This window comes from Carcharhinus amblyrhynchos, chromosome 3 (assembly GCF_965287045.1).
Source record: "Carcharhinus amblyrhynchos chromosome 3, sCarAmb.v2.hapA, whole genome shotgun sequence".
Classification (NCBI taxonomy): Eukaryota; Metazoa; Chordata; class Chondrichthyes; order Carcharhiniformes; family Carcharhinidae; genus Carcharhinus; species Carcharhinus amblyrhynchos.
The window spans coordinates 42,400,343-42,426,242 of NC_137326.1; the positions used below are offsets into that span (position 1 = coordinate 42,400,343).

A 25,900-nucleotide genomic window follows, 5' to 3' on the forward strand; every position below is an offset into this window, starting at 1 on the left:
TCATGTGTGGTGTGTCACAGGGATCAGGGCTGGGCCTGACAATTTACAGTTTCTATAAATGATTTGGATAAAGATATTGAAGGTATGGTTTCTAAATTTATCAATGACACAGAAATAGGTAGGAAAGTAAATTATGAAGAGGACAGAGGGAGGCTACAAAGGGACATTGATAAGTTAAGTCTGGCAAATGGAGTATAATGTGGGAAAATGTGAAATTGTCCACTTTGGCAGGAAAAATGAAAAAAGCTTATTATCTAAATGGTGATGTCCTTGTGCATGAATCACAAAAGGCTAGTATGTGGGCACAGCAAGCAATAAGGAAAGCTAATAGAATGTTATAGTCTATTAAGAGAGGACTTGATTACAAAAGTAGGGAAGCATGCTTCAGTTGTACAAAGAATTGGCAAGACCACAACTGGAGAATTGTGTACAGTACTGGCTTTCTTATCTAAGGAAAGATGTAAATGCTTTAGAAGCAGTTAAGCAAAGGTTTACGAGATTAATACCAGGAATGAGCTGGTTGTCAGGTTAGGTTTGTATCCACTGGAATCTTTTAAAATTCTGAGGGGTATTGACAGAGTGGATGTGAAGTGGACATTTCCTCTTGTCAGAGAAACTAGAACCAGCAGTCACTATTTAAAAATAAGGGATCGTTCATTTAAGATGGAGATGAAAATCTCTCAATAAAGGTTGGGACTCTGAAATTCTCTTCCTCAAAAGGTAGTGGAAGCAGAATCTTTGAATAGTTTTAAGGCAGCACTAGATCTCATGATCTCATTGAATGCCAGAGCAGGGTTAAGGAGCTGAGCTGCCTACACCTACTCCTGCTCTTAATTTGTATGTCTGTAATTGTTAACAAACTAAACCATCATTGAACTAAGCTGAGGCGTGGCTTTTGTGAATGCAGCTGATTTGCAATTCCTCATGTACAATGACAAGTTTCAGGAACAAAAACTAAAAATGGTGAAAATGCTCTGCTGGTCAGATAGCATCTGTGGAGGCAGAAACAAAGTTAATGATGGGGATTTTGCACTCCTGTTTTCAAGCAGTGGGATCGGCAGCAGGATCAGGAAATCCCACAATGTGGTTTACGCTGGCAGGATTTCGCATTCCGATTGTCTCCGCTCCCTGCAAATGATATAATGGGAATCCTGCACACCGACTTGAATCTCAGATCTTCGATGTCTTTTCAATCTTTGATACAGCAGTGGAGGATATAGATGTGACAAGTCTTCCATGCAGTGGAAGATCACTCCTCCTCTGAAGCTTCTTCCCAAAGCCTCTTGAGGAAGCAATAAGTTCCTCAGAGTCTCCTGAGTTCTTCTTTTCTAGTTCCAGAGGGTCCAAAGGTCCATTCTCCTTGGTCTTCTCTTTTGGACAGGTTTTCATTGAACAGCCTTCACTGTCCTTACAATTCAGTGATCCTAATACCTACATTCTGCCTCCCAGCAATGACATTAAAACACTGTTCTATTCTGCAACGTGTGTGTGTGTGTGTGTATGCACCCATCCTTTTCTATTCCTTAAGAGATTAAAATCCATCTCCCTCATCTTTGAATATATTAAATAATGGAACGTCTATAAGACTACAGAACCTTGAACATTTTAATGAGATTATCACTCATTCTTCTAAATTCTACAGAATATGAACCCAATTTACTCACCCTCTCAGCCCAAGAACCAAATCCAGTAATCCTATGCTGGAATAGAAGTAGCAAATATATCCTTCCTTAATGGAGACCAAAATTGCACACAGGTGAAATCCAGGTGTGGTCAGAACAAAGTCTTCTACAATTGTCACAATTGTCAAAGTCTTCTACAATTGTCACAAGTCTTCTACAATTGTGCGGAAGGTGTGGAAAGTCTGCAGAGGGATCTAGATAGGCTGAGCGAGTGGGTGAGGACCTGGCAGATGGAATACAATGTTGGCAAGCGTGAGGTTATCCATTTTGGTAGGAATAATGGTAGGAAGGGCTACTACTACAGGGCGAAAAGCTGCACCATGCTACGGTGCAGAGGGACCTGGGGGTCCTTGTGCATGAGTCGCAAAAACCCAGCCTACAGGTGCAGCAGGTGGTCAGGAAGGCAAATGGGATGCTGGTCTTCATAGCGAGGAAGATTGAATATAAAAGTAGGGAGGTCTTGCTGCAACTGTACAGGGCACTGGTGAGGCCGCAGCTGGAGTACTGTGTGCAGTTTTGGTCGCCGCACCTGCGCAAGGATATTTTGGCCTTGGAGGGAGTGCAGGGGTGGTTCACTAGGCTGATACCGGAATTGAGGGGGTTGAGCTATGAGGAGAGGCTGAATAAACTGGGCTTGTACTCGTTAGAGTTTAGAAGGATGAGGGGAAATCTCATTGAGACATATAAGATGATGAAAGGGATGGATAGGGTAGAGGTGGAGAGGTTCTTCCCGCTCAGAAAGGACAGCAGGACTAGAGGGCACAGCCTCAAGATAAAGGGGGGGGGGGGGCAGTTTAGAACGGAGTTGAGGAGGAACTTCTTCACTCAAAGGGTGGTGAATCTCTGGAATTCTCTGCCCGTTGAAGTGGTTGAGGCTTCCTCGCTAAATATATTTAAGACATGGGTAGATAGGTTTTTGGTAGGCAAGGGGATTAAGGGTTATGGGGAGAAAGCGGGAAAGTGGAACTGAGCCACTTCAGATCAGCCATGATCTTGTTGAATGGCGGGGTAGGCTCGAAGGGCTAGATGGCCTACTCCTGCTCCTATTTCTTATGTTCTCCCTTAATCTTGTATTCCAAACTTCTTGTAATAAAATGTCAATATGCATGCGCAATCCGAACTGCTAGTTGTGTCTTCATGCTAACTTTGTACTCCTTGGACAAGTATACCTAAATCTCTCTGAACATCAATATTTACAAGTTCATGTCCTTTAAAAGAAAATTCTGTTTTTTCATTCTTATTACCAAAGTGAATAATCTCACATTTCCCCAAATAGTATTCCATTTGCCTGTTTGTTGCCCACCATTTACTTAACACACCTCCATCTGTTTATAGCCGATGTGTCCTTCCCACAACTTAAATTAACACCTAGCAGAGTCACTAACTATATTTTTCCAAAGATATTTCAATATGAAAGTTGTGTCAAAGAACACCGGAAAATCCCGCCCTAGGTCAACGGACTTTGCATGGCCCGCACGTCACTTTCTACGATTCCCGCGGCTGGCTGGCAGGAAAATTCTGTCATTTGTCTGTTACATATCTTGAACTTTTTCGCTTTAGTGTGGAAGTAATTTTTGTGTTTTTTCCCAAAATATAATCTTCTTTGGTATCATTCTAATGAATCTTCATGCAGCCAACATTTCCTCGGATGGGATTTTTCAGTTTTGGGACAAGCATGGCCGAAAGTCCACCCAAAGCGTCATCCAAACTTGAAATGTTAGCTCTGTTCTCTCTTCACAGATGCTGTCAGACCTCCTGAGATTTTCCAGCACTTTCTGTTTATGTATTAAAACCATTAAATGTTTTCAGAGGGTCAATAGTGAAAGATTATATAAATTAACTGCTGAATCACAGCAAGGATCATAGGCTAATATTATCACTACAGAAAGGAAGGGAGGAGTTAACATTTTCTTAAAGAGTTGTTTGACCATGGAATTCTTTACCAAAGTGGATATCGAGACAGAAGCTAACACACTATTTAAGATGGAACAGGTTAAGTATTTCAAAAGAAACATTAATAGAGAAAATAAATAAATAAATAGGATTATAATATTTAGTTCCAGTTGAAGAGTTAACACGGACATTGGCACAACAGATCTCAAGGTCTCCTTCTGCGTTGTGATTTATATAGTCTGTTCCTGTGTAACCTGTCCCATCAGTTGCTTTGCTTGGTACAACACTAATGGATTAAATGGGTGTAGTTCCACATTCCTGAAATGACTGCTACCTAATGCACAAATCGTGCATGCATTCAGTAACGCCCACCAATCATAATTTACAAGCATGTGTGAAAAAGATTAAGTAACATATCTCAAAGTTTTGATTCAACTAAATTGCTACTGTGACATAACTGCCATTGTCAACAATTAATCTGTCCTGAAAAATATGGAGGAAACAGTGAGGTGAAGTTCATTATCAGCTACACCAATAGTTGGGTTTGAATTTAATATAATTTTCATCAAAGTACCTCTCAGATTTTTCTAGAAAACCAATGTCAGTACATTTTGTTTTATATTTACCGAATCAACTAAGCAACCAAACCAAATAGTTCAAATTTACTTTGTGTATGTTGTAAGAAAGAAGCTTATTCCATGCTACTAACCTAGTTACTACCACTCCTGTATGATGGATAAGTTACAATGAACATTCAAATTTTAAGTGAAACAATTTATTCAATTTGCATTTTAACAATGCACGAACAATTGAATGGATAATCAAACACCTTTATTCTTCTGCCGAAACTGTAGTAGATATCTCTTCAGGTTTGTACAACTTATACTGTAGTTCCTCATTTTCTGATACAAAGATAGATAAAGTGATGATATCTTAAGCCAGATGGAATTCATATACAACCTGGTAGAGATATGGGATGAGGTCTGATCCTTATATTAGATCAGGTAAGGAAGGAATATTCAGTGACTAAACACACAATTCACATACTGTACCCTTCTGGCTCTCAGTGACCTGATCTCAGTGACAGTTTTCCATAACAAAACATCAAGTTCAAATGGAGGTTAAATTAGCTTTTGCAGTACTGTAATCAAATCCCTGACTTGAGATAAAGATTTATGAGGAGTGGTCTAGGTTTTTTTCAAGTTTTTCTGATAAACCTGGTGGCAAATATATTTCCGCCACAGTCTTCTCAATGCTGAAATGCTGACACAGCAGTTGGGCGAGCCTTCATAGAGTTAGGCTCAAATCATCCTCTCTACAAGTAAAATAATATTTTAAGGATTCTACACATGTTGGGACGTTGTTCCATCTTCTGCCTCCAAATTATTATTCTTCATTGTTAAAAGCCTTTGTGGCTATGAGCATACTAGACACTATAATGGTACTGATCACATAATTAGTGGCTCTGAACAGTAAAGAGGTTATCTGCAGGCAGAAGACAGTTTTGGCATATTTACACCAGTTTCCAGGAAACGTTCCACCTATTCTCTGTTGAAATAGCCACACACAAACCTCTACTAAAAATAACTAATCATATAATAGCAATCATAATTGCAAATAATAGAAAAATGAACTGTAAATCAGATACTTAACCCTCTAAAAAAGCATATTTAGACATGTGGGCCTCCCCTGATGCTTTAGTCTATAAGTACACACGTAATAAAGTATCAGATTTTATTTCTGGTCTGCATAGCCACACAAGGAACCACTCCTCTTGTATCATTCACTGTCTGAAGAGGAAAATGAAAAGTGTGAAAAGAGTTAAAATTATAAAGCTTTTGAGATAAAAACCAATGACCTGATTGTAGAATTAGACAAGGAATAAACAATGGAGAAACCAAAAGATCTGATAAAGCAAACAAAAGCAAAAAAACAAAAATACTCAGCAAATTAAACAACATTAATGCAGAAACAGAAGTCAGGCAGTTCCAACTCTTTCTCAGGATTTGAAGATTTTTAAATGAATGTTAATTAAAACAGAACAGATCAAAGGAATTAGAAACGGAAGGAAAAACCCCACAAATGCATAAATTTAAACAGAAGTGCTTGTGAAAAAAAAATGATTTATCAGCAGAAGTGATATTGAGAGAAAAACGGAAGCATTATGAGAGAAATAAAATAAACAGAAAACATATACACAGGAAGTGTGAGAAAACGCAAAGGATGGTGGGGGGAGGAAATGGGAGAGTGCAGGATGGCTACATAAAAAGGGAAGCAGGAGCAATCAACAAAGCAAAACATGGTCCAGTGACCCGAGAATCTGGTGATTGCAGATCACCCCACCAGTTGTGTTTTGATGGGAACCCCATTCCAAGTAACTGCCCACCCCTTGCACCCACCCCATCCCCAGAGTACAAGCATATCCAACCCACAATGAACACACGAATATTAGGTGTTGGCATTGGAACAGTGCACAAGGCATACAATAAAGGCCTGAGTGGAAGTGAAACTAAAAACTGAACAGCTGGCAGCAGGGAATTGAGTTGCAAAACGGAGGTGTTCAGCAAAACAATCAGCAAACTTGTGTTTGGTTTTCTACAGTATAGACTGCACTATGAACAGTAAGTGCAATGCACTGGATTGGAGGACTTGCATGCAATTTGCAGTCTCAGAGGAGAAGCACTTGTGACTCTGGACAGTGGTGTTGGAGGATTTGATTAAGCAGCTGAATGCTTTGGCAAAAATGATTGCCAAGAAGGAAGTAGTCCAAGCCAGAAATGGGGAGTATTTTAACCCACAACGCCTGGCAAGAACATGGTGGGAAAGACTTTAAAATGGACATTTCCACCAATCACCATTTTATCTGTATTTCAGTAGCTGAGGCACCAGCTAGAAATAGGCATAAGCTATTAATCTATAAAAATTTAGAAAAGCTGCCAGATCTTCCCTGTCAGATGAAGGCAAGACAGCAATTGTTGAAAAGACAAAAATGCACTCACACCGATGTCAAGCCAAAATGCTTCCTTCATGTGGCAAGGAGGAACGTTTCCTTAGGTGTTTCTGAAAATGAGTCACATTGGACTCAAAATGTTTCTTTCTCCACAGATGCCACCAGGCCTGCTACATTTATACAGCAGTTTCTGTCTTTAATTCCCTTGGGAAGTCTCCAGCCGGGACTAAAATCATTTGCAGTGGATCTTGAGGCTCCTGTCCAATTCCACTGAGCCAACCCCATCATCAAATCACTGGTTATAAGGTAAAAATGGGGCCAATTTATAGGCCGACCTACCCAATTCCTGACAAGTCAGTGGGTTAAAATTACTCCTCTAAATTAATCTTGTCTCCTCCTTCACTATTTGCCAGGTCGCATCTCATGTTCCATCTCCTGTAGGGTAAGTGTAATATATTAATCAGATCATGTGTACATCATGAAGAAAAGATGTAGCATTGCATGGTTTACTCTCCCTCATGCAGCCTCATGTGAGACATAACCAGCCCAGAAAGATGTGTCTCACTAAAGCTCCTATTTTCCACATCTCTGCAAGCGCAGTAAATATTCTGTATTAGTCTGACAAAAACAAGAATATCATATCCTCAATCATTTGAAAGTGTCAAAATCTAAATGGTAAAAAGCTTAATGAGGAAAATTGAAGTTGTTTAAACTAAGAAGACTGAATTCTGCTTGAAATGTCTGGGTTTAATCGTGCATCACTATGATGCCTCCAGATAGATTTGAGCCCCTCAAATTAAGCAGCTAATTTAGCAGATTTTAACACTTGGTGAAAATATTCTTCTCTCCATGGGCTGATTGATTCAGACTAGCAAAACAAAAATTCCACTTGGCAGAAATTTTACTGACACATGAAATATTTCCCTTTCCCCCTTCAATTTTTTTTTAATTGCCCATCAAAGACCAGGTGCTGTGACGAAAATGGAGAAGGACTTGGAATCATTGGTTAAGACTGAGTAACCGAACAAATCAAAAGGGATATAAAATAAGTTCTGTATATTCAGAAACACTGTTGTGGGCTGGTCAAACTAGTATGATATAAGTAAATGAAACATAATGTTCTACTGTGCTTTTGCTAACTAGCAAACCAAATTGTACTACTTTAAAATACATTACCAAGCTTGTCTTCCCACATCTAACCATCACTGTTAAAAAACACATTCAACCAAACAAACATGTTTTTTATTTGTCTGTGGTGCAGAATCATCTGGTGCATGTTAACTACTTGCCAATAAAAAGCTTTGCTTTATTTCATTGCCATAAGTAGCTAAGCTGTTTTACTGCACTAAACTTGTGCAACTACTGTACCAGCACATTTCTTGGCACTTAGTGTATAATGCATTTCAGGCTTTACTGGAATTTATACCCAATTGGAAACATTTGGTCAGTCTTCCTGTCAATGTGATCTAGTCTTTAAGATGAAAGCCCAAAAAAGATTCAATGGCAAAAAGAGTGAAAAGATTCTTCAGCAAAAAATTGGGAACTGGTAAATTCTCTAATATATTCATTAAGAAGAGCTGAGTTTGTTTTTGCAAGTAGCCACTATTTTGTCGCTGGTAGAAACCAAATGTATAAATAATGAAAAGACTCCAAGTAACACAAGATAATTACACTTAATTAGATTTTCAAGTACAGGCTTTTCCCAGCAATAGGGCCATTCTATGTAGTATGTAACCCCTCAGCAAGCGAAAGTCAATAGCACAAACAGCAAAAAAGTTCAAATTTTACCAAAAGTGGAGCACAGTTGGCAAAAGATTTTCAGGGTAAGATGGGGGACAGCACATACTTGAACTCCATAATCATTTATATATTGTAAGTCACATTTAGTGCATTTCTGTGACATGATACTTGAAGTAGCTTATCTTTGAAACTGGCACCACCTGTTGTGCCACTATTAGATTTTGCTAGACTTAACTTGACATCACTTTGAAGTTTATAAAATATGGCTGTTCAGTGAAATAACTTTTCCCTACACCCACTACAATTACAAATCATATCCGCTGACTAAAAGGAGCTTTGTAAGTTATTTGAAATCCTAAACCAGTAGACGGGGAAACGCCATACCATAAGCATAAAAGTGCAAAAGGGGTCACAGACACCTGAAACACCTAAGGTGCATATTTTTCTGGTTCATTTTTAAAGATGCTGATGGATTTTGAAGTAACTTGCAAGCCCCCACACTTCAGTAATCCAAAGTCTATATTAAAGCTACTGCAATTTCTCATATTTAACTTTGCAATGTCTCAAGAAGAATATTGCACAATTTACTTTTGATATCTTTTCAAGAAAAACAGATTTGATGATACCCTTGATGATATGATGCTCCACATACTTTGTAGAAACTCTGCAAAGTAAAAAGGCAAGACCACAGCTTTCTGCAATCATCATTTTGTCTTGCACCCATCATATAGGAAATGTTTCAGAGCACTTTACAAATGGAAGCAAATAGTGGAGTTTGAGGGATGACACCTAAGGTATGACTGAAAAAAAACAGAACTTTGAGAAGATTTTGAAGGGAAGTAGAACATTTGCAATGCAATTGTGTTTTGAAACAGAATTATAAGCATAATAGCGAAAAGATGGTGCAGTGGAGAAACAATTAGGAAGCAGAATTTAGAGAAAATAAATGGAGGATTCTGTTGAAGTGTAGTGCACATGAAGATTTCCATTGGATGAAATCAGAAGTTGAATGTGATTTGAAGATAACATCAAAGATCTCCAAATTGATATTGTGCTGATTAGGAAGTTAATGAAGCTTTTGATGAAAGAAGTGATGGGTCTCAAGGACTTGGTGCTAGAAATAACTCAGGTCATAGAGTTCTGGATTAGCTAAAGTTTGTGCAAGTGAAGTTGCGGGGGGGGGGGGGGGGGGCAATGAAGAAAACATTGTACAGATAGGACTGAAACTGCAGCATAACTGGTTAATTTTTCAAACATGTCAGAAAGTAGTTTTAGCGACAATAATTATCGCTCAGATCAGAATGCAAAGTTGTACACCATGGATATCTGGCAAAACAGACAACCAGGGAAGTTGATGAAACTAGAACCAGAGGTACACAAGGACTGAATCTTCAGCTCTTCCCAGTTTTACTGATATTGAGCTGTAGAAATTTTCAACTCATTCAGGATTTGCCATTAGTACAACAACTGCAGAGAGATAGAATTTGGTGTCATTAGAATGGATGTGAAAATTTATCCATGTATGTGAATGATGCTACCAAAGGGGAACATGAAGATGTTGCACAGGTTGATCCAAAAATATTAGTCAGGGATAGAAACAGAAGAGTCAATTGAAGGTGATGCGCTGATAGAAGTGAAACAATGAGAGAGCCTAACAACCAGTCAAGCCCATGGTGGAGAGGTAGTAGTAGAGTATGGTGGGATGGTCAACATTATTGAAGCAGCAAAATGGTGAAGGAGAGCTAACAAGATTCAGTCACAATTGTACAGAATGCCACCGATGGTTTTAATTGAAATTGGTTTTTTTGGGGGTAGATCAACATCAAATTAGAGACCTGAACAAGGAATGTTGAGACAAATGAGTACTGCGTAGCAGCAATGCACCTAAGGATCTTGAAGAGAAAAAACAAATCAAGTTTTGCAAAACTTAAAAAGGTCACATCAGAAGTATGAGGGGAGTCAGAGATTACAGTTATTATTATCCAAGTCAATGCCCTTTTAGGTTTGTATATTTTTCATCAGGCAATAATGAAATTGAGCAGCAACACTATAAATCAAACACTTGAAAACTTGGAACACTTTGGGCAGGATTTTCCATCCCGGTCCAGCTCCAGGATCACTGTTAGTCAATGGACTGTTGGCTGGGCTGCCGAACCTCCTTGGTGGGTCCTGCTACAAAGGGGCCATAAAATCCTCTGTCTTGTTGATGACTAACAACCACAAATCAAAGTAAGATGTTGAGTAGATAATATTACCTTTTATTTTGTCTGTTGCTTCATGCTGTTTTTGCCACTGTGGAAGCGGAAATCTTCAGTCGTAGTCGTGTTCAAATTTTAATTTCCATCCAAATGAATTCTGAGTCATTACTCTCAGTTCCAATAAAGCCACACCAACCAAATCAGCAGTAGAAGAATTACAAAAAAAAACAAGATTTTATAGAAGTAGGTATGAGTACCTGCTTCTATTATTTTCCTCCAACATATATTCTGCCCTGGAATATGGGAGTGCAATGGTCCCTTACACCTCTGGCAATGCCACTTGACAAATACTCAAATTCTTCTGCTGGAACTAATAAAAAGTTTTAGCACCCGCATAAATATCTAACATCATCAACTAAGGAAATCTATGTATTTTCATCAAGACAGACTAGCAACTTGACTGTTCTGAATGTTTGAATGAAGTACTGAATCAGATTAGCGATTGAGTTTAAATGCACATTCTTGCCACACCCACAACTAATTATGAGTTTAAGATTGACATGCTTATATCATACCAATTTATAATTCTCATTATGTATGTTAAGTTTTGGTAATTTAAACTCTGGGAGTACAATAGAAAAGTATAACACTGGAAAATAATTATATGGAAGTGTGACTGTTTCCATAATCAAAATTTCAATTAATATAAGGTAGAATGGTAACAACAAACAATAATGTCCAAACACAGTGGGGATGATCTTACCCAAAAAAAGTACCAAATGAATGTGAAAACAGGAGAGAATCGCACCCACTTTTTGGGCGAGCTCAGACATAAGCATATGGCACTTAGGAAAAAAACGCTCCAAATGTGATTGTCGCCAGCAGGGGAAGGGGTGGAGCCTATTCATGCCAGGAAGCTGGTTGCTGAGCTGTAGGGGCATTATTACGCATGTGGTTCAATCTCACAGTACACTGAGGAAATGTCCCCAATCACGCTTTTGGCTAACTACTGGCCCCGATATTCCTCTCCCCCACCCCTCCCAGACCAATCGTTGGCCCCATTTTCTGCCTCCCACTCTCCCAGCCAATCGATGGCCCCAATATCCCCTCTCACTGCCCCCAGGGCTGTCTCTTCGGGGCTATAAGAGTCAGTATATTTCCAAGGTTTAGAGGGAGATTTTTAAATTGGTAAATGAATTTCCATAAGAGTACACACAATGATAGTCTGTATGAAAACAGCATCAAGATGCTGTTTCTAGAATCCAAAGAAAAATAGATTATTGAAGAATTGGTGAAAAGTTCTAAAGCTTTTTCAGAATGAAAAATGAGCTAAACAAGGTTCTTTTCATTCCATGGTGAAACACGAGAAAACCGTGGAAATGAGTATAAGTTGATTTCTTTAAGGTGATGGGAAAGAGTACTTTGTTTTGATTGATCAATATAGCAAATGGATGGGGTCTATGCCCAATATCACACGTACCAAAACTACTGTGGATCTGAGAAACTGGTTTGCAATTTATGGGTTGCCAGAGATGTTGATGGCAATTAATGGTCACAGTTTATCTCACATGTCTTTGAACTATTTTTGCATAAGAATGGAGTCAAAGACACTCTACAAGTATTCGCCAGCATTGAATGGTGTTGCAGAAAGAAGCGTATAGATTGTTAAGAAGTATTCGCTGGGTGACAAACTAATTTCCGTTTTTTTTCTATACGGGTGAGACATTTTCAGTTCTCCGAGACCCCAATCTACCACAAACTGCGTACCTTACAAGTTCGTGTTCAAATATGTTCCTAGGACAAGATTTAGTCTGACATCAATAGCAAAGTAAGAAAAAAAACAAGACAAAGTGAAGATGAAGCATGCAAACTTTGAGAGTTCGATGCTTGGAAGGTAATGTAAAAAACTACTGAGCTGAAAAGAAGTGTGTGGTTGGAATTGTTGGAAAAAGACTGGGTGCATTCACATATCTAATGAAGATTGGACAGAGGCTCCATCAGTGTTGATCAGATAGGTCAATCAATTTGCTTGTCAGGAAATCTGACAAAGATAAAATAGGAGAAATGTGATCCAAATTTTTCCTGCAGTCCCTAATGAAAGTGAGAAAGTAAGTGAAAGTCACAAAGAAACTGAAAGTTTTCTGATATAACAGAACTCACCAGTAGGGTGAAGTGATCCAGGAATTTTGGTTCAGACAAATCAATCAATGTCACAGTCCCAACCATTAAGTAGAGCTGGTAGTCAAAGTCAAAGTTCAGGTTTGACACGTTCAAGCGAAGTTGAGAACACAGAGTAAGGTAAATGGAAATGGGAAAAGATAACCAATCAGAAAGAGAAACAAGCCAGATAGGTTAATTGAAAGTATGTAGGAAGTTGTTCTTTTCATTACTTTTTGTCAAACGATGATAATTTTGTTAAAGACATACTGATGTTAAAGAAACAATATTTACATGTAAATTACTCTGATAATTTTGGCCACATATATTTAGTTTGTGATTACAGTAAAAACAAATATGCAATTCGACCTGTTAAATTTCAGCTATTGCTGATATTGGTTTAAGCATACTTTATTCTGGGAAAATATGTGAATGTACAATTTTGCATTTTAACGTACAAGTTTTTCTCTTCAAGTGGGGAGAGAGTGTAGTATATTGTAGGAGCTCAGCGTTTTATTATACTGTCCCTTCTGCTGCTCACTTTGCTGGGGAGGTGTAGATAAAGTTTTCAACAATGGTCAACTGCAATTGCACCTGGTTAATCTTACTCACTGCAAAGCAAACAAAAATCACTTTCTGTTGTCTGTGAGTAGGCTACAAATCAAACCATTAGAAAATTCAACTACATTTTAAGGCAGATTCTCCATTCCACCTTTAAAAAATACAATTACAGATACAGAAATGCCTTATCCATTTACTCTATAAAATATACCAGCTATAACAGAATTTTAAACAGTTTATTTAAAAATCAACAGTGTTAACATTGAAAGCATTTCAAAACACTTCACAGAGAGGAAAATGAGTGGTAACTAATGCCAAAATTATGCTTCCTTTCATGCAGGCGGGAACTTACAGTCCCGCCGATGGTGCATCCTTGCTGCAGGTTTTCCGATGGTGATGGATGTGTTCAACAGGAAACCCCATAGACAATAGCTGGCACGCCACTTTAGCTGGTGTCAAACATGCCATGCAGAGGGAGAAAAATCCCATCCAACATCATTACAAGTATGCTGGTATTCAAAAAGTTACCCAGGCTTAGCTGAAGAAATGGATTTTGAGAAGAAGTGCTGTGTGAGGGGAATATGGGTCTGTTATCAAAGGTAGAGCAACGGGGAGATCAGAGCCAGAGATTATATTGAAGCAACATTTGGTGGGAGGGAGGGTTTCTGCTGTGGACAGGAGGGAAGGAATTTGTAGACAAGAGCAAGGATTTTCATTTCAATTTATTCTTGGACAAATAACTAATATTGATCAATGAGAACATTCTATGATGCAAGTAGCAAGGAGTTTTGGAAATCAAAATTGCAGGTGCCTGATTTTAAGTTAGCCCTCTATTTAAATGTACAGGAGCACTAAGTGCTCTTCTCAAGTCCACATTCAAAGAATGTATATCGTCACCAGTCATCACTCCCATTCCCCGCTGCCTCTTCTCAGAAACACTGATATCTCACTTATCCTGCATTGCTGTGACCCAATCTGCAAACGCACTTGTCAATGGCCTGCCTGCTTCTCTATCTGAAGCTCACCAGGTTGATGGAGAAAAGGTCAAAAGCCAATTAATAGGGTCTTCTCAAGCCACACCATTCTCTCTCCCTATGCCCCCTGCATGCACAAAATGGGTAAAATCTGAATTCCTTGCCTTCTAAAACCATGAGAAGAACGAATGTGCAAATTGAAAACGTCAGTAGAGCATGTGGTAAGGGGAGGCATTGTTGCAGCAACGAAATGAGAGCTTACCCTGAATTTAATGAAGTGTTATGCTTGATCTGCGAGTGTAATATCCTGACACTGGAGACAAAAACTGAAAAAAATTCCAAGCTTCTGATGAACAGCGCTGGATTTAAAAGGGCAAATGTACTGGTCCTGAAATTCTGATGAAACTCAAAATGTAAACTGCACCAAACAAAATGAGTCTAAAATCCAGTTACTCTCTCATTGCAAATTTAAAAATGAAAACAGAGTCAGGTAGTGGGTTCGGACTCTATTACTTCATCTCTGGTATTGACACTCAAACCAATGTTACACTGATGGGATGATGATCTCTTCATTCAAGTGGCTGAAGACTTACATGAATTAGTTTGGGTAAACTGAACCTAGTTCCTCACAGGCTCGCAGAATAATATGGTCCACAATGTTTGGGAAAGGGAAAATGTTTGAAACATTGTAGTAGAAGATGCTTTTTATCTGGTAAAATTGAGAGAGTTTTATTTTTTATCTGGCATAGAATATAACTATTATGAAAGTTGTTCATGTTGGTGGAAGTGGCTTCCCCATGGCCATACTAACTGCAAGTGGCAAGAAATTCAACTTTAAAAAATATATTTTCAAAAATTATATACATCTTGTGTATTACATGTAGCCATATCAGTTGTGTTTATGAGGAAAATATTGCTGCCAAGATTAGCAAAGTATAGCATGCAAATCTATCTTGCCAAAAAGGCAAAGGACGAGAAAATCATTCACTTAATGATTTAATTAACTCATTCTTGTTACATGGAAAAGTAGTAAATTTCATGATCTTGGACTAAAATCATTTAAAATATATTCACATTAAATGGATTTTACCTTTTGAAATTTATTTAAATCAGGATTATTTTACACTTGAGAGAATGGAAATGGGCCTTATACAAAGGTGCTGTAACTGCCATCTTAAACTCAATTAGATTCAAGCAGGATTTAAATGAGCTCTCCATTTTATATGGAGTTTTAAAAGAACATGTTAATTACTACCAAAAAAAATGCAGAAATAAAAAAAATTAAATCAGACGTCTCCATTAAATATAAATCATGTATCATGTAATTTGTTTTTGTCAATTATTAAGATTATACATTAATTGAACAAGTACACTAAACGTAATCCACATTCATTTCTAAACAGAGGTGTCTGCCTAATTTGGTTTACTGCTGAATTTCTACTTTCACTTTTTAATTTTAACATAGTCAGCAATTGCCAAGGTTAAAAATGTATATAAGTGTGTATAAATCTGATTTTTGACATAATCATGATCCTGTAACCACACTCTGATACACTCTGGCATCTGTGTTTTTACGCGACAGCAGTGGTTTCCTAACTGAGTTCACACTTCAATTGGGATCACAGATATAGCAAACTGTTGCAACTTCCCTCTCCTCTGAAACTGTATTCCATCCAGGCACTGAGACTTAGGTAGCCTCCTACCCTTCCCTTGGCATACTTGTCTTTCAAGTCTCTCTCTCTTAGGCCATGGACTTCTAACTATGGCCACTTCGCTGACTCTTCTGTCACTGGGAATATGCAGAATTCGTCTGAAATCTCAGTGGCCAGTCAGACAATAGTGTTACGAGCCCAGCTGGTGTTACTACTGGACAAGCCAGATCAGAGAAGAGCCTGGCTTCATACATCCTAATTTTTAGTATTTGTTTAGAGATGTGGATGGACACAGTCACAGGACTGGCAAACAGCTTTTAACAAAAGAATAAACCAATAGGCAAATTGTGGTCAGATACATCACATTCTGAAACCAAAACCAAGTAATAGACGCCACCCAAAACAACTTCTGAAGATTTCTCAGCCAATTCCCCCCAGACACCTATCAGACTGTGAGCCAACTGCTCTCACTGGAACTCTGGCTTACACACGTGTTTTCAAACTCAACTCTTAAACTACATACTTGGAATCTTCTCCCAACAATGTTTTCTCTCTCTGCCTTCAGCACGAATCAACCTCCAGAATTTCAACCTGTCCTTTCAGTACTTCTTTGCCCTTGTGGCATTCTTTTGTACCCACTTGCTAGTTTCTGGGACTTTCTTTTGTTCTTTTGGGGATTCTACTCTCTGCAGTTCCCTTGTCCTATGTCCAGCTTTCCCTGGTTCCAGTTTGCAACTAACTCAAAAGTTCCTTCTGTTCCAGGCTGGCCCCTAGTTGCTAACCCTAGCTCTTTATCTTTAAATCCTGTTGGCTTTCACATCATTAAGCCTCATCACCATACAGGCGTTTAACCAAACCCTTTTGAATACCAAAACACAAAATTAAACTTACTTAAACTTACTTGGGCCGAAGGGCCTGTTCTGCGCTGTAATGTTCTTAAAGCTATTCATTATTTCTAAAATCCACAAATACAAATGTAGGTTATTTTAAACTGCCTTTGTTTTTTAACAGTAGATTTTATGCCTGTTCAGAATTATTCCACTCTTTATAAAGCCTGATCCTGACCTTGAACACAAAAGTGATGCTTTGGCTGCTGAGCTGCAGTCTGTCAGAGCTTAGCCCAGTCACCCTGGCATAGCAGAAGATCCCAAGTTCTAACATCAGCCAGTTTAAGACCCTCAACCTGCACTTCCAGTTTAGCCAAAGTCCACGAGCTGGAGATACTCAGATGAAGTACCGGACTCTTGACAGAATATAAGAACACTTTCAAACATATTTCATAATTATATGCATTATGTGTTGACCTATTGTACAGAAATTTAAATCATTATATCTTGAACGTTGCTGTGCTCCTTTATTGCTATTTTGTTTTTGTTGGAAACTAGGGTTGGTAAACTTTATGAGTTAATATTGGGTCCCACTGGATCATAGTTTGGGAAGCAGTGTGCTGTAGGGACACTGCACATTTGGACTGTACCAAAGATTTGTTTTAGTAAAAGGACAACTCTTTCAATGGCAAAGGTGTTTGATTATGTTAGAGGATTTAAACTCCAAAATTCAAAATTTAAGGCTGCACTGGTAACACCTGTAAAACCATCTTTGTATGAAAAATGTACCGCAGATACTGGAAACATGAAATAAAAACAGAAAGTGCTGGAAATAGCCTACAGGTCAGGCAGCATTCATGGAGAGAAAAAGAGGGTTAAAGCGAGTGGGGGCGAGGGTGGGTGCGGTGTGTGAGGTTAGCACTGCTGCTTCACAGTGCCAGAGTCCCAAGTTCAATTCCCGGCTTGGGTCACTGTCTGTGCGGATTCTGCATGTTTTCCCACGTCTGTATGGGTTTTCTCCAGGTGTTCCAGTTTTCTCCCACAGTCCAAAAGATGTGCTGGTTAGGTGCATTGTCCATGCTAAATTTTCTCTCAGTGTACCCGAACAAGCCCCAGAGTGTGGCAACTAGGAGATTTTCACTGTAACTGCATTACAGTGTTAATGTAAGCCATTTGTGACACTAATAAATAAACTTTAAAAACTTTATCTCATTCTGGAATGTATACCCAGTGCTATGAACCTGGAAGATCCTAGTTAGGTTTGGGAGATGGAGAGCCAGGCAAAATCAAGAAAATCTTTGCTAGACCAAGGTGGTTGGAGACAGCTGGGGTGGGGCCTTGTTTACAGTGGCGGTAAGCGGGCTCACATTCTGACAGTGTTATGGGCATCAAGATGATGGCTGCCATTGTAGGAAAATTGTGGATGACGGTCACAGCTTCCTGCCACAAATCATTGGTGCCCACACTGATGAACTGCAAAGATATCCTGTACATGTGAGTGTACACTGTCAAGCATGTCTTGGGTTTGGGGTTGTATCCTGATGTTCCCCTCTTTCTGGGATATCCTTTCATTGAGTGAAGATCTTGGGGTGGTATTTTTAGGCTCTGATTGGTAGTATTTAACCCATAGGACTCCCTTATGCTGTGTAGTTCAGTCTTTGTTGTGCTATGGGTGAAGGTGTACACTATTGTGCCACATGCTCATGGCTTTATCCTGTTATCCTGATATTCCCTCATTCTTCATAATATTCTTTCATTATTCATGCCGAGAGGTGCCAATTACAATGAATTGTAATTGATAATTTGAACCAATTATAATGATATTTACCAGTCTTTTCTGTATGTATACATACAATCATAATTATTCTGCGCTGTACTAGATTTTTGGGGGTTTAATGTGTTGTGTGGAAAAGTGAAAAATCTTTAATACAGACATTAAAAACAGCCTGTCTTGGAGCTCTAGGACTTCATTCCAGTTGTAATAATGACATTACTCCTCACACCCCATAACACTTCATGCCATGTTGTGCCCCTCATGTACCCCAATGCTAAGCTATGCCCCCAAAGCTTCCTTCTGCTTCCAATGGCCCAATAATCTCCGTTCTAAACTATGCCCCTCTAAACCCTTCCCCCAGCCCCATTCCCTACATGGCAGGCTGGGACATTTCCATGTCCACTCACTTACGATACAATTTACACAGAACCAATGAACCCTAATAATAACAATGGGATGCAAGCAAAACCTTCAAAATGTTATTCTTTCATAACTTTATATTTTCTTTAAAAAATGTTTTTACCATAGCCCAATAAAACTGCTAATAAGCCAGACAATTTAAAGTATCAATAGTAGAAACTGCAAGCACTTGACATCTTGTTTTCCTGTGTAAATAAATTAATGGTTTTCCCGAGGGCAGAGCTGTTCCAGATCCTAATGGAAGTCTGGGCTCTCAACAAAGAATGCAGAATGAGGCTTGGGTGCAAACACAGCTTCGCATTAGGCACACATGGGAAGATCTTTTGAATTTATTCTGGAAGTTCCCTCATCCAGATTATCAACAGCTTTCGAGGAAACATGAATCACAAGACCTTTAGAAGCTGGCCCAAAAACTGTGGGAGAATAGGAGATGTTTATCTCTGCATTAGTGCCAGCCAGATCGTGACTTACACTAGCCTGCACCCTTAACCTTGCACTGCAAATGGCAGCGAGAAAGAGATTGGGAATCCCAGAACCGGGTCCCAGCTGCCATTTTACACATCTAGGGGAAAAAATCCAGCTCGTTAAGTTAATGGTATATTTATAAAATTTAAATTTGACTCTGTTGCTTCCATCCAATTATTTTTTATATTTATGACAAATCTGGGGCATATATCCTAGACTCTCAAAAGCTTCAAGTTTGAAGCCACAAATGGAAAAGCAGAACAGATACTTAACAAACTACAGTGTGTTATTTCTGTACATCAGTAACATGCAATCATTCATGCTACTAACTCTCATGTTCCACTACACATTTTTCCAAAGTACATTTTAAGCATTTCTTTCATTCGATTTTTCTGATATTCCTCCCGGATATTACAGGTATTTTATCACTGATTGTTATCTCAAATCAACTTTGTCAAATGACCAAAAAACATCACTGCCCTGTCCAGGTGAGTTAAAAATTATATCATAGTGATGTATTTATTAACTGCTGTTAGGTCAGTATTTCCTTCTAATGGTTTCAACTTGGCATGCATGTTGTTTTTACACTGAACTGCTCAGTGTGCTACAAATAAAACTGATCTGAGCTTTACTTGCAGGTAAACAACATTAACAAAGTTTGAGTGGGGAAAAAAAAGCTTAAATAGAGTATGCTATACATTAAGATCCCAAAGATTTACCCGCTTCTCATTCCTCTACAATATTTTCATGCATAATCAGAACTATTTTGCTACCAATTAATACATTTATCTAAACTTAACCAAAAACTAAATCTTTATGGAGTAGCAGTCATACAAAGCTCCATCTGTACAATGAGCCCTTCACTTAGGACACTCTTAGCTCCATTTTGCATTACAGATTGCAAACTTCAAAGAGCACAATGTCACATTAACTGCAGAAGATATATTCACATGCTAATGCACCACAAGTGTGCTCCATATGGCCACATAAATTAACTATCGTGGTGCAAGTAAGCTAACAGGTGAGTAATTTCAACTAATGAGGTTGGGTGGGGCTAAATTGGATAGCCCCCGAAAATGAGCACAAGAATCACACTATCTAGTTATCACATGCCTGTTAATTGCCATGCAAGCAACCCACCAATTTCTTGTCATGTACTCATCTGAATGATCTCTGCATCCAGTCAGCACAAAACTTGGCTGCATCAGCAAGGGCCAATAACTTGAGTGGCTAATACCACTTAAAGCTAGACTACATTGCTTAAAGTTTGCTTGCACTTTTTAGTTTATACCCTTTGAAGGAAAACTGCAAGGTGTTTGGGGTAGATACTGAGAGTCAAATGAGAACTTGACCTGGGAAAGAGTGAGGTAAAGCTTAACAGGGACAAGAGCAGGCTCCAAGGTTTTCAGTAAGGTAAAAGCAAAATACTGTGGATACTGAAATCTGAAATAAAAACAGATAATGCTAGAAAATCTCAGCAGATCTGACAGTATCTGTGGGAAGAGAATAGAGCCAACTTTTTGAGTCAGAATGACTCCTCCTGTCTGCGTAGGTTTTCTCCAGGTGCTCTGGTTTCCTTCCACAGTTCAAAGATGTGCAGGTTAGGTGGATTTGTTATGCTAAATTGCCTTTTAGTCTCCCAAGATGTGTAGATTAGTTGGATTACAGGGTTAGGGCCTATATGAGGTACTCTGTCAGGGAGTCAGTGCAGAGTTGGTGAGCCGAATGGCCTCTTCTGGACTGTAAAGATTCTATGATTCTATTATACAGTCAGGGCAGAGCATGAGGATAGTGAGTTACCAGCTCAGAGGATGAGGTCACACACAGGTTCTACTGCAGAGGACTCAGGAGAGGATCTCAACATGGCAGCTGATGGAAGAATGTTGATGGGTATGCTCAACAAAATGCTTGATGCATTGGGAAATCCACCAATAGGCTCGCAGCTAATGTCAGGCATCATTGAGGGGTCCAGTACCAACTTGACATATGGCACAGAGCTTGGAGTCCCTCCATCCCTGAGCTGGATTCTGAGCTGCGACACATCACAGAGGGGGGAGAGATACCTGGACACTGTATTCCAGGAGGCAGTCACACCCCTTAGAGTAAATACTTTCCTTGAATTTGGCCAGTGGTCAGGGACAGGAGGGTGTGGCTGCGACTGAGGCAGGTAGAGTCCCTGAACTTGTTCAACAGGTTTGAGACTTTTGCTCATTGTGTGGACAGGAACGGGTACTGCAGGGAGGATGAGCAAACTGAGCATGGCCGTGGTACAGGGAGCCATTCAAGTGGAACAAGAAAAAAGAAAAGTAGTTATAATTGGGGATAGTATAGTTAGGGGCATTGACACTGTTCTCTGTGACCAAGATCGAGAATCCCAAAAGTTGTGTTATCTGCCTGGTGCTTGGATTCGAGATATCGCATCTGGGCTGCAGAGGGAAGTAGGAGGGTAAAGATCCAGTTGTCATAAGGACCAATGATATAGGTAGAACAGGAACAAAGGTTCTGCTAGGGGAGTACGAACAGCTAGGAGCTAAATTAAAAAGCAGAACCAAAAAGATGATAATCTCTGGATTACTACCTGAGCCATGAGCTAATTGGCACAGGGTCAATAAGATTAAGGAGGTAAATGTGTGGCTGAAAGATTGGTGTGGGAGGAATGGGTTTGAATTGGAATTGGGACATTGGCACCAGCACTGGTGAAGAGGGGACCTGTTCCGATGGGACAGTCTTCATCTGAATCAAACTGGGACCAGAGTCCTGGTGAATTGTATCACTAGGGCTGTAGATAGGGCTTTAAAATAAATAGTCGGGGGGGGGGGGGTTCCGTTATTTGGAAAATTACAAAATCAAAGTTAAAGGAGAGGGTAGAAAGGCAGGTTATTATTGAGGACTTTCAAGAAACCGAGGGCTCAGAGAAGGTTAGCAAAGTTTCAAGTCCACGAAATAGAGCAGAGAGTATAGAAGGCAGCAGGAATCTAACCTCAGGCAGAGTGAAAAAGGTAACAAGGATGAAATGGGAGGTCATCAATGCAGGACTGAGGGTGTTGTACCTAAATGCATGCAATATACAGAACAAGGTAAATGAACTTGTTGTGCACATTGAAATTGGCTGGTACGATGTCGAGGGCATCAGAGACATGGTTGCAAGGGGATCAGGACTGGGTTCAAAATATCCAAGGATATGAGTCCTATCGAAAGGACAGGCAGATGGGAAAAGGGGGTGGGGTTGCATTGTTCGTAAGGAATTAAGTTAAATCGATAGCAAGAAGTGATATAGGATCAGAAGGCATAGAATCTCTATGGGTAGAGCTGAAGAATCGCAAAGATAAGCAGATCCTGATGGATATGCCATCACTAAGGAGAAGGTTCTGGGGAAACTGAAAGGTCTGAAGGTAGATAAGTCATCTGGATCAGATGGTATATATGTCAGGGTTCTGAAAGAGATAGCTGAGGAAAATGTGGAGGCATTGGTGGAGATCTTTCAGCAATCATTCGAGGCAAGGAGGGTCACACAGGACTGAAAGTAACTAATGTAACACCATTGTTTAAAAAGGGAGGGAGGCAGCGGATGGGAAATTATAGGCCCTTTAGCCTGATTTTGGTCATTGGCAAGATTTAAGAGTCCATTATTAAAGATGAGATTGTGAAGTACTTGGAAGTACACGATAAAACAGGACTGAGTCAGCACGGTTTCGTCAAGGGGAAGTCATGTCTGACAAATCTGTTAAAAGCTCTTTGAGGAGGTAACAAGGAAGTTAGATAAAGGAGAACCAAGCAGACATGATTTATTTGGATTTGCAAAAGACCTTTGACAAGGTGTCACATAGGAGACTGTTAAATAAATTAAGAGCCCACGGTGTTACAGCTAAGATCCTGGATACAATAAGAAGATTGGCTGACAGGCAGAAGGAAGAGAGTGGGGATAAAGGAGTCTTTTTCAGGATGGCAGCCAATGACTAGTGGAGTGCCTCCGGGGTCAGTGCTGGGACCACAACATTTGACAATATATGTTAATGATCTGGAAGAAGGAACTGAAAGCACTGTTACTAAGTTTTGCAGATGATACAAAGATATGTAGAGGGACAGGTGGTATTGAGGAAGGAGGGGGGCTGCAGAAGGACTTGGGTAGGTTAGGAGAGAGGGCAAAGAAGTGGAGATGGAATACAATGTGGAAAAGTGTGAAGTTATATCCTTTGGAAGAGGGAATGGAGGCATAGACTATTTTCTAAATGGGAAAATGCTTAGGAAAACAAAAACACAACGGGACTTGGGAGGCCTTGTTCAAGATTCTCTGAAGGTTAACATGCAGATCAGTCGGCAGTTAGGAAGGCAAATGCAATGTTAGCATTCATATCAAGAGGATGAGAATACAAGAGCATAGATGTACTTCTGACTCTGTATAAGGTTCTAATTTGGATCCTATTTGGAGTATTATGAGCAATTTTGGGCCTCGTATTTCAGAAAGGATGTATTGGCCTTGGAAAGGGTCCAGAGGAAGTTCACAAGAATGACCCCTGGAATGAAGAGCTTGTCGTATGACGAACAGTTGAGAACTCTGGGTCTGTATTCATTGGAGTTTAAAAGGATAGGGGGATCTTACTGAAACTTACTGGATACTGCGAGGCCTGGATAGAGTGGACATGGAGAGGATGTTTCCACTAGTGGGGAAAAACTAGAACCACAGGGCACAACATCAGGCTAAAGGGACGATCCTTTAAAACAGAGATGAGGAGGAATTTCTTCAGCCAGAGAATGCTGAATCTGTGGAACTCTTTGCCGCAGAAGGCTGTGGAGGCCAGGTCATTGAGTGTCTTTAAGACAGAGATAGATAGGATCTTGATAACGGGATCAGGGGTTAAACATAGAAAAACTACAGCACAATAGAGGCCCTTCGGCCCACAAAGTTGTGCCTAACAGTCCCTACCTTAAAGATTATGGGTTATGAGGGAAAAGACAGGAAAATGGAGATAAGAAAAATATCAGCCATGATTGAATGGTGGAGCAAATTCGATGGACTGAGTGGCCTAATTCTGCTCCTCTGTCTTATGGCCTTTCCAGCATGGAACAAGGGGATAGCAGGAGTAGCCACTGTTCTGCCATTCAATTAAATTGTGGTTGATTTGTGATAAAATGCATCCAGCTTCAATTGCCATTTGCAGAACAGAGTTCCAAACATCAACAAGACATTGTATAGAAGTGCTTTCCAATTTCATTCCCAAAAATGTCTGCCTCTAATTTTTAGGCTATGGCCTTTAGTGTTAGACTCCCCAACCAGTAGAAAAAGTTTCCCTTTGTCTATCCTATCTGTTTCCTTAATGTCTTAGAAACTTTGATCAAACCACTATTCAACTGCCTAAATTTCCGAGATGGTGCAGCCTACAGCCAGGACTCCAAGGCCCAAAGGAAATTCTTTGCAACACACTGACAACATGATCTACTTGCTCTGCAAACATTCACTACATACATCCTCACACCAGCACAAATATGAAGTCCACTGCAATTTGTCCCAAAGCTATTCTGGAGCTTTTAAGGATACTGATGGCACCCAAAAAACAGCTGTCAACAAACCCAATTTCTCACCCTCTGGTAATAAAATCTTGTTTTATTTAAATTCCAAGGAAGATTCTGACCACATTGCAAAAACAACATATATGGTTGCAATGTAGAGATTACTTCATGTAAATAACGTCAAGATGTTGTTAATATTATCACTTTAAAAAAAGTGAAAATCATGTCAAATGGTTATAATGCAGCTGCCAGCCTTGTCAAGAAGCAGGAAAAGGCCAAAGCTTCACCTAAACTATTGACTTTTTGAGTAGCACTACACTGTGCAATCTTCGGGGATTGCCAAGTGTCACATACTAAATAGGGTGCAAAACAGAAGGCACAAGTTAGGAATAAGTTACCCTAATGACCTTGTTTAACAGTAAACAGGGTGCAAAGCTTCACTCTTCAGTGCTTTGAATAACAGAAGAGAAAGCAAACAAAACATAATGAAACCTTTTAGAAAAAGACATAAAATTGAGTACAACTCGTTGTTGACTTCAGGAAAAATAACATCCGCAAAGAGTTCAACAAGTTACATTTTTTCTAGCCTCAAAATTAGCATTGGCTCCATTAATTCAAGACCATTTATCTTTAACAAAGGATTGACAACAATGAAGGAATGATTGACCCCACTGACCAGTGAATGCACTTCAACAGCAACATATATATTCACCTCTTGTTTGGTCTAAAATAAGCTGCATCTAACAGTCCAGTACTGTACAAAAAGCCAATGGATTGCATTTCAAAGCTTGTTACGTTGCAGGAACAGTTATTCAACTATCGTCCTATCGTCCAGGTATCTGAACTCTTCATTTCAATACCTGTTGGCAGAAGTGTTCCTTCAACGTGCAGGGTGTAGCAGTGAGTTTTTTTAAATGGATTCTGAATAATGGGAAAGAGTAAGTCTCTGTCTAAACTACAAAGCGTCAGCACTGATGCCTACAGAGTGCAAATCTGGAGTGGTAGTATTTCATTTTGCTGTGATGTGGCAAACCAAAACTTAGTCAAGTTGGTCTAATTTGGAATAGTTGCAAAGATGTCAATAGTGAATATGTATTCT

General features: G+C 39.5%; 1 protein-coding gene across 7 annotated transcripts in view; it reads right to left on the reverse strand.

Moving 5' to 3' along the window:
- The window catches only part of foxp1b (forkhead box P1b), a 492,035-nt gene that overhangs the window by 402,278 nt on the left and 63,857 nt on the right, over positions 1 to 25,900 (reverse strand). The window contains exon 3 of one of the 7 annotated variants that reach the window (XM_080183554.1): positions 6,865 to 6,960. The exons of the other annotated variants lie outside the window; for them this stretch is intronic. The gene's annotated coding sequence lies outside the window, so the exon portion shown is untranslated. The remainder of the gene's footprint in view (positions 1 to 6,864; positions 6,961 to 25,900) is intronic. 7 annotated transcript variants of the gene reach the window in all.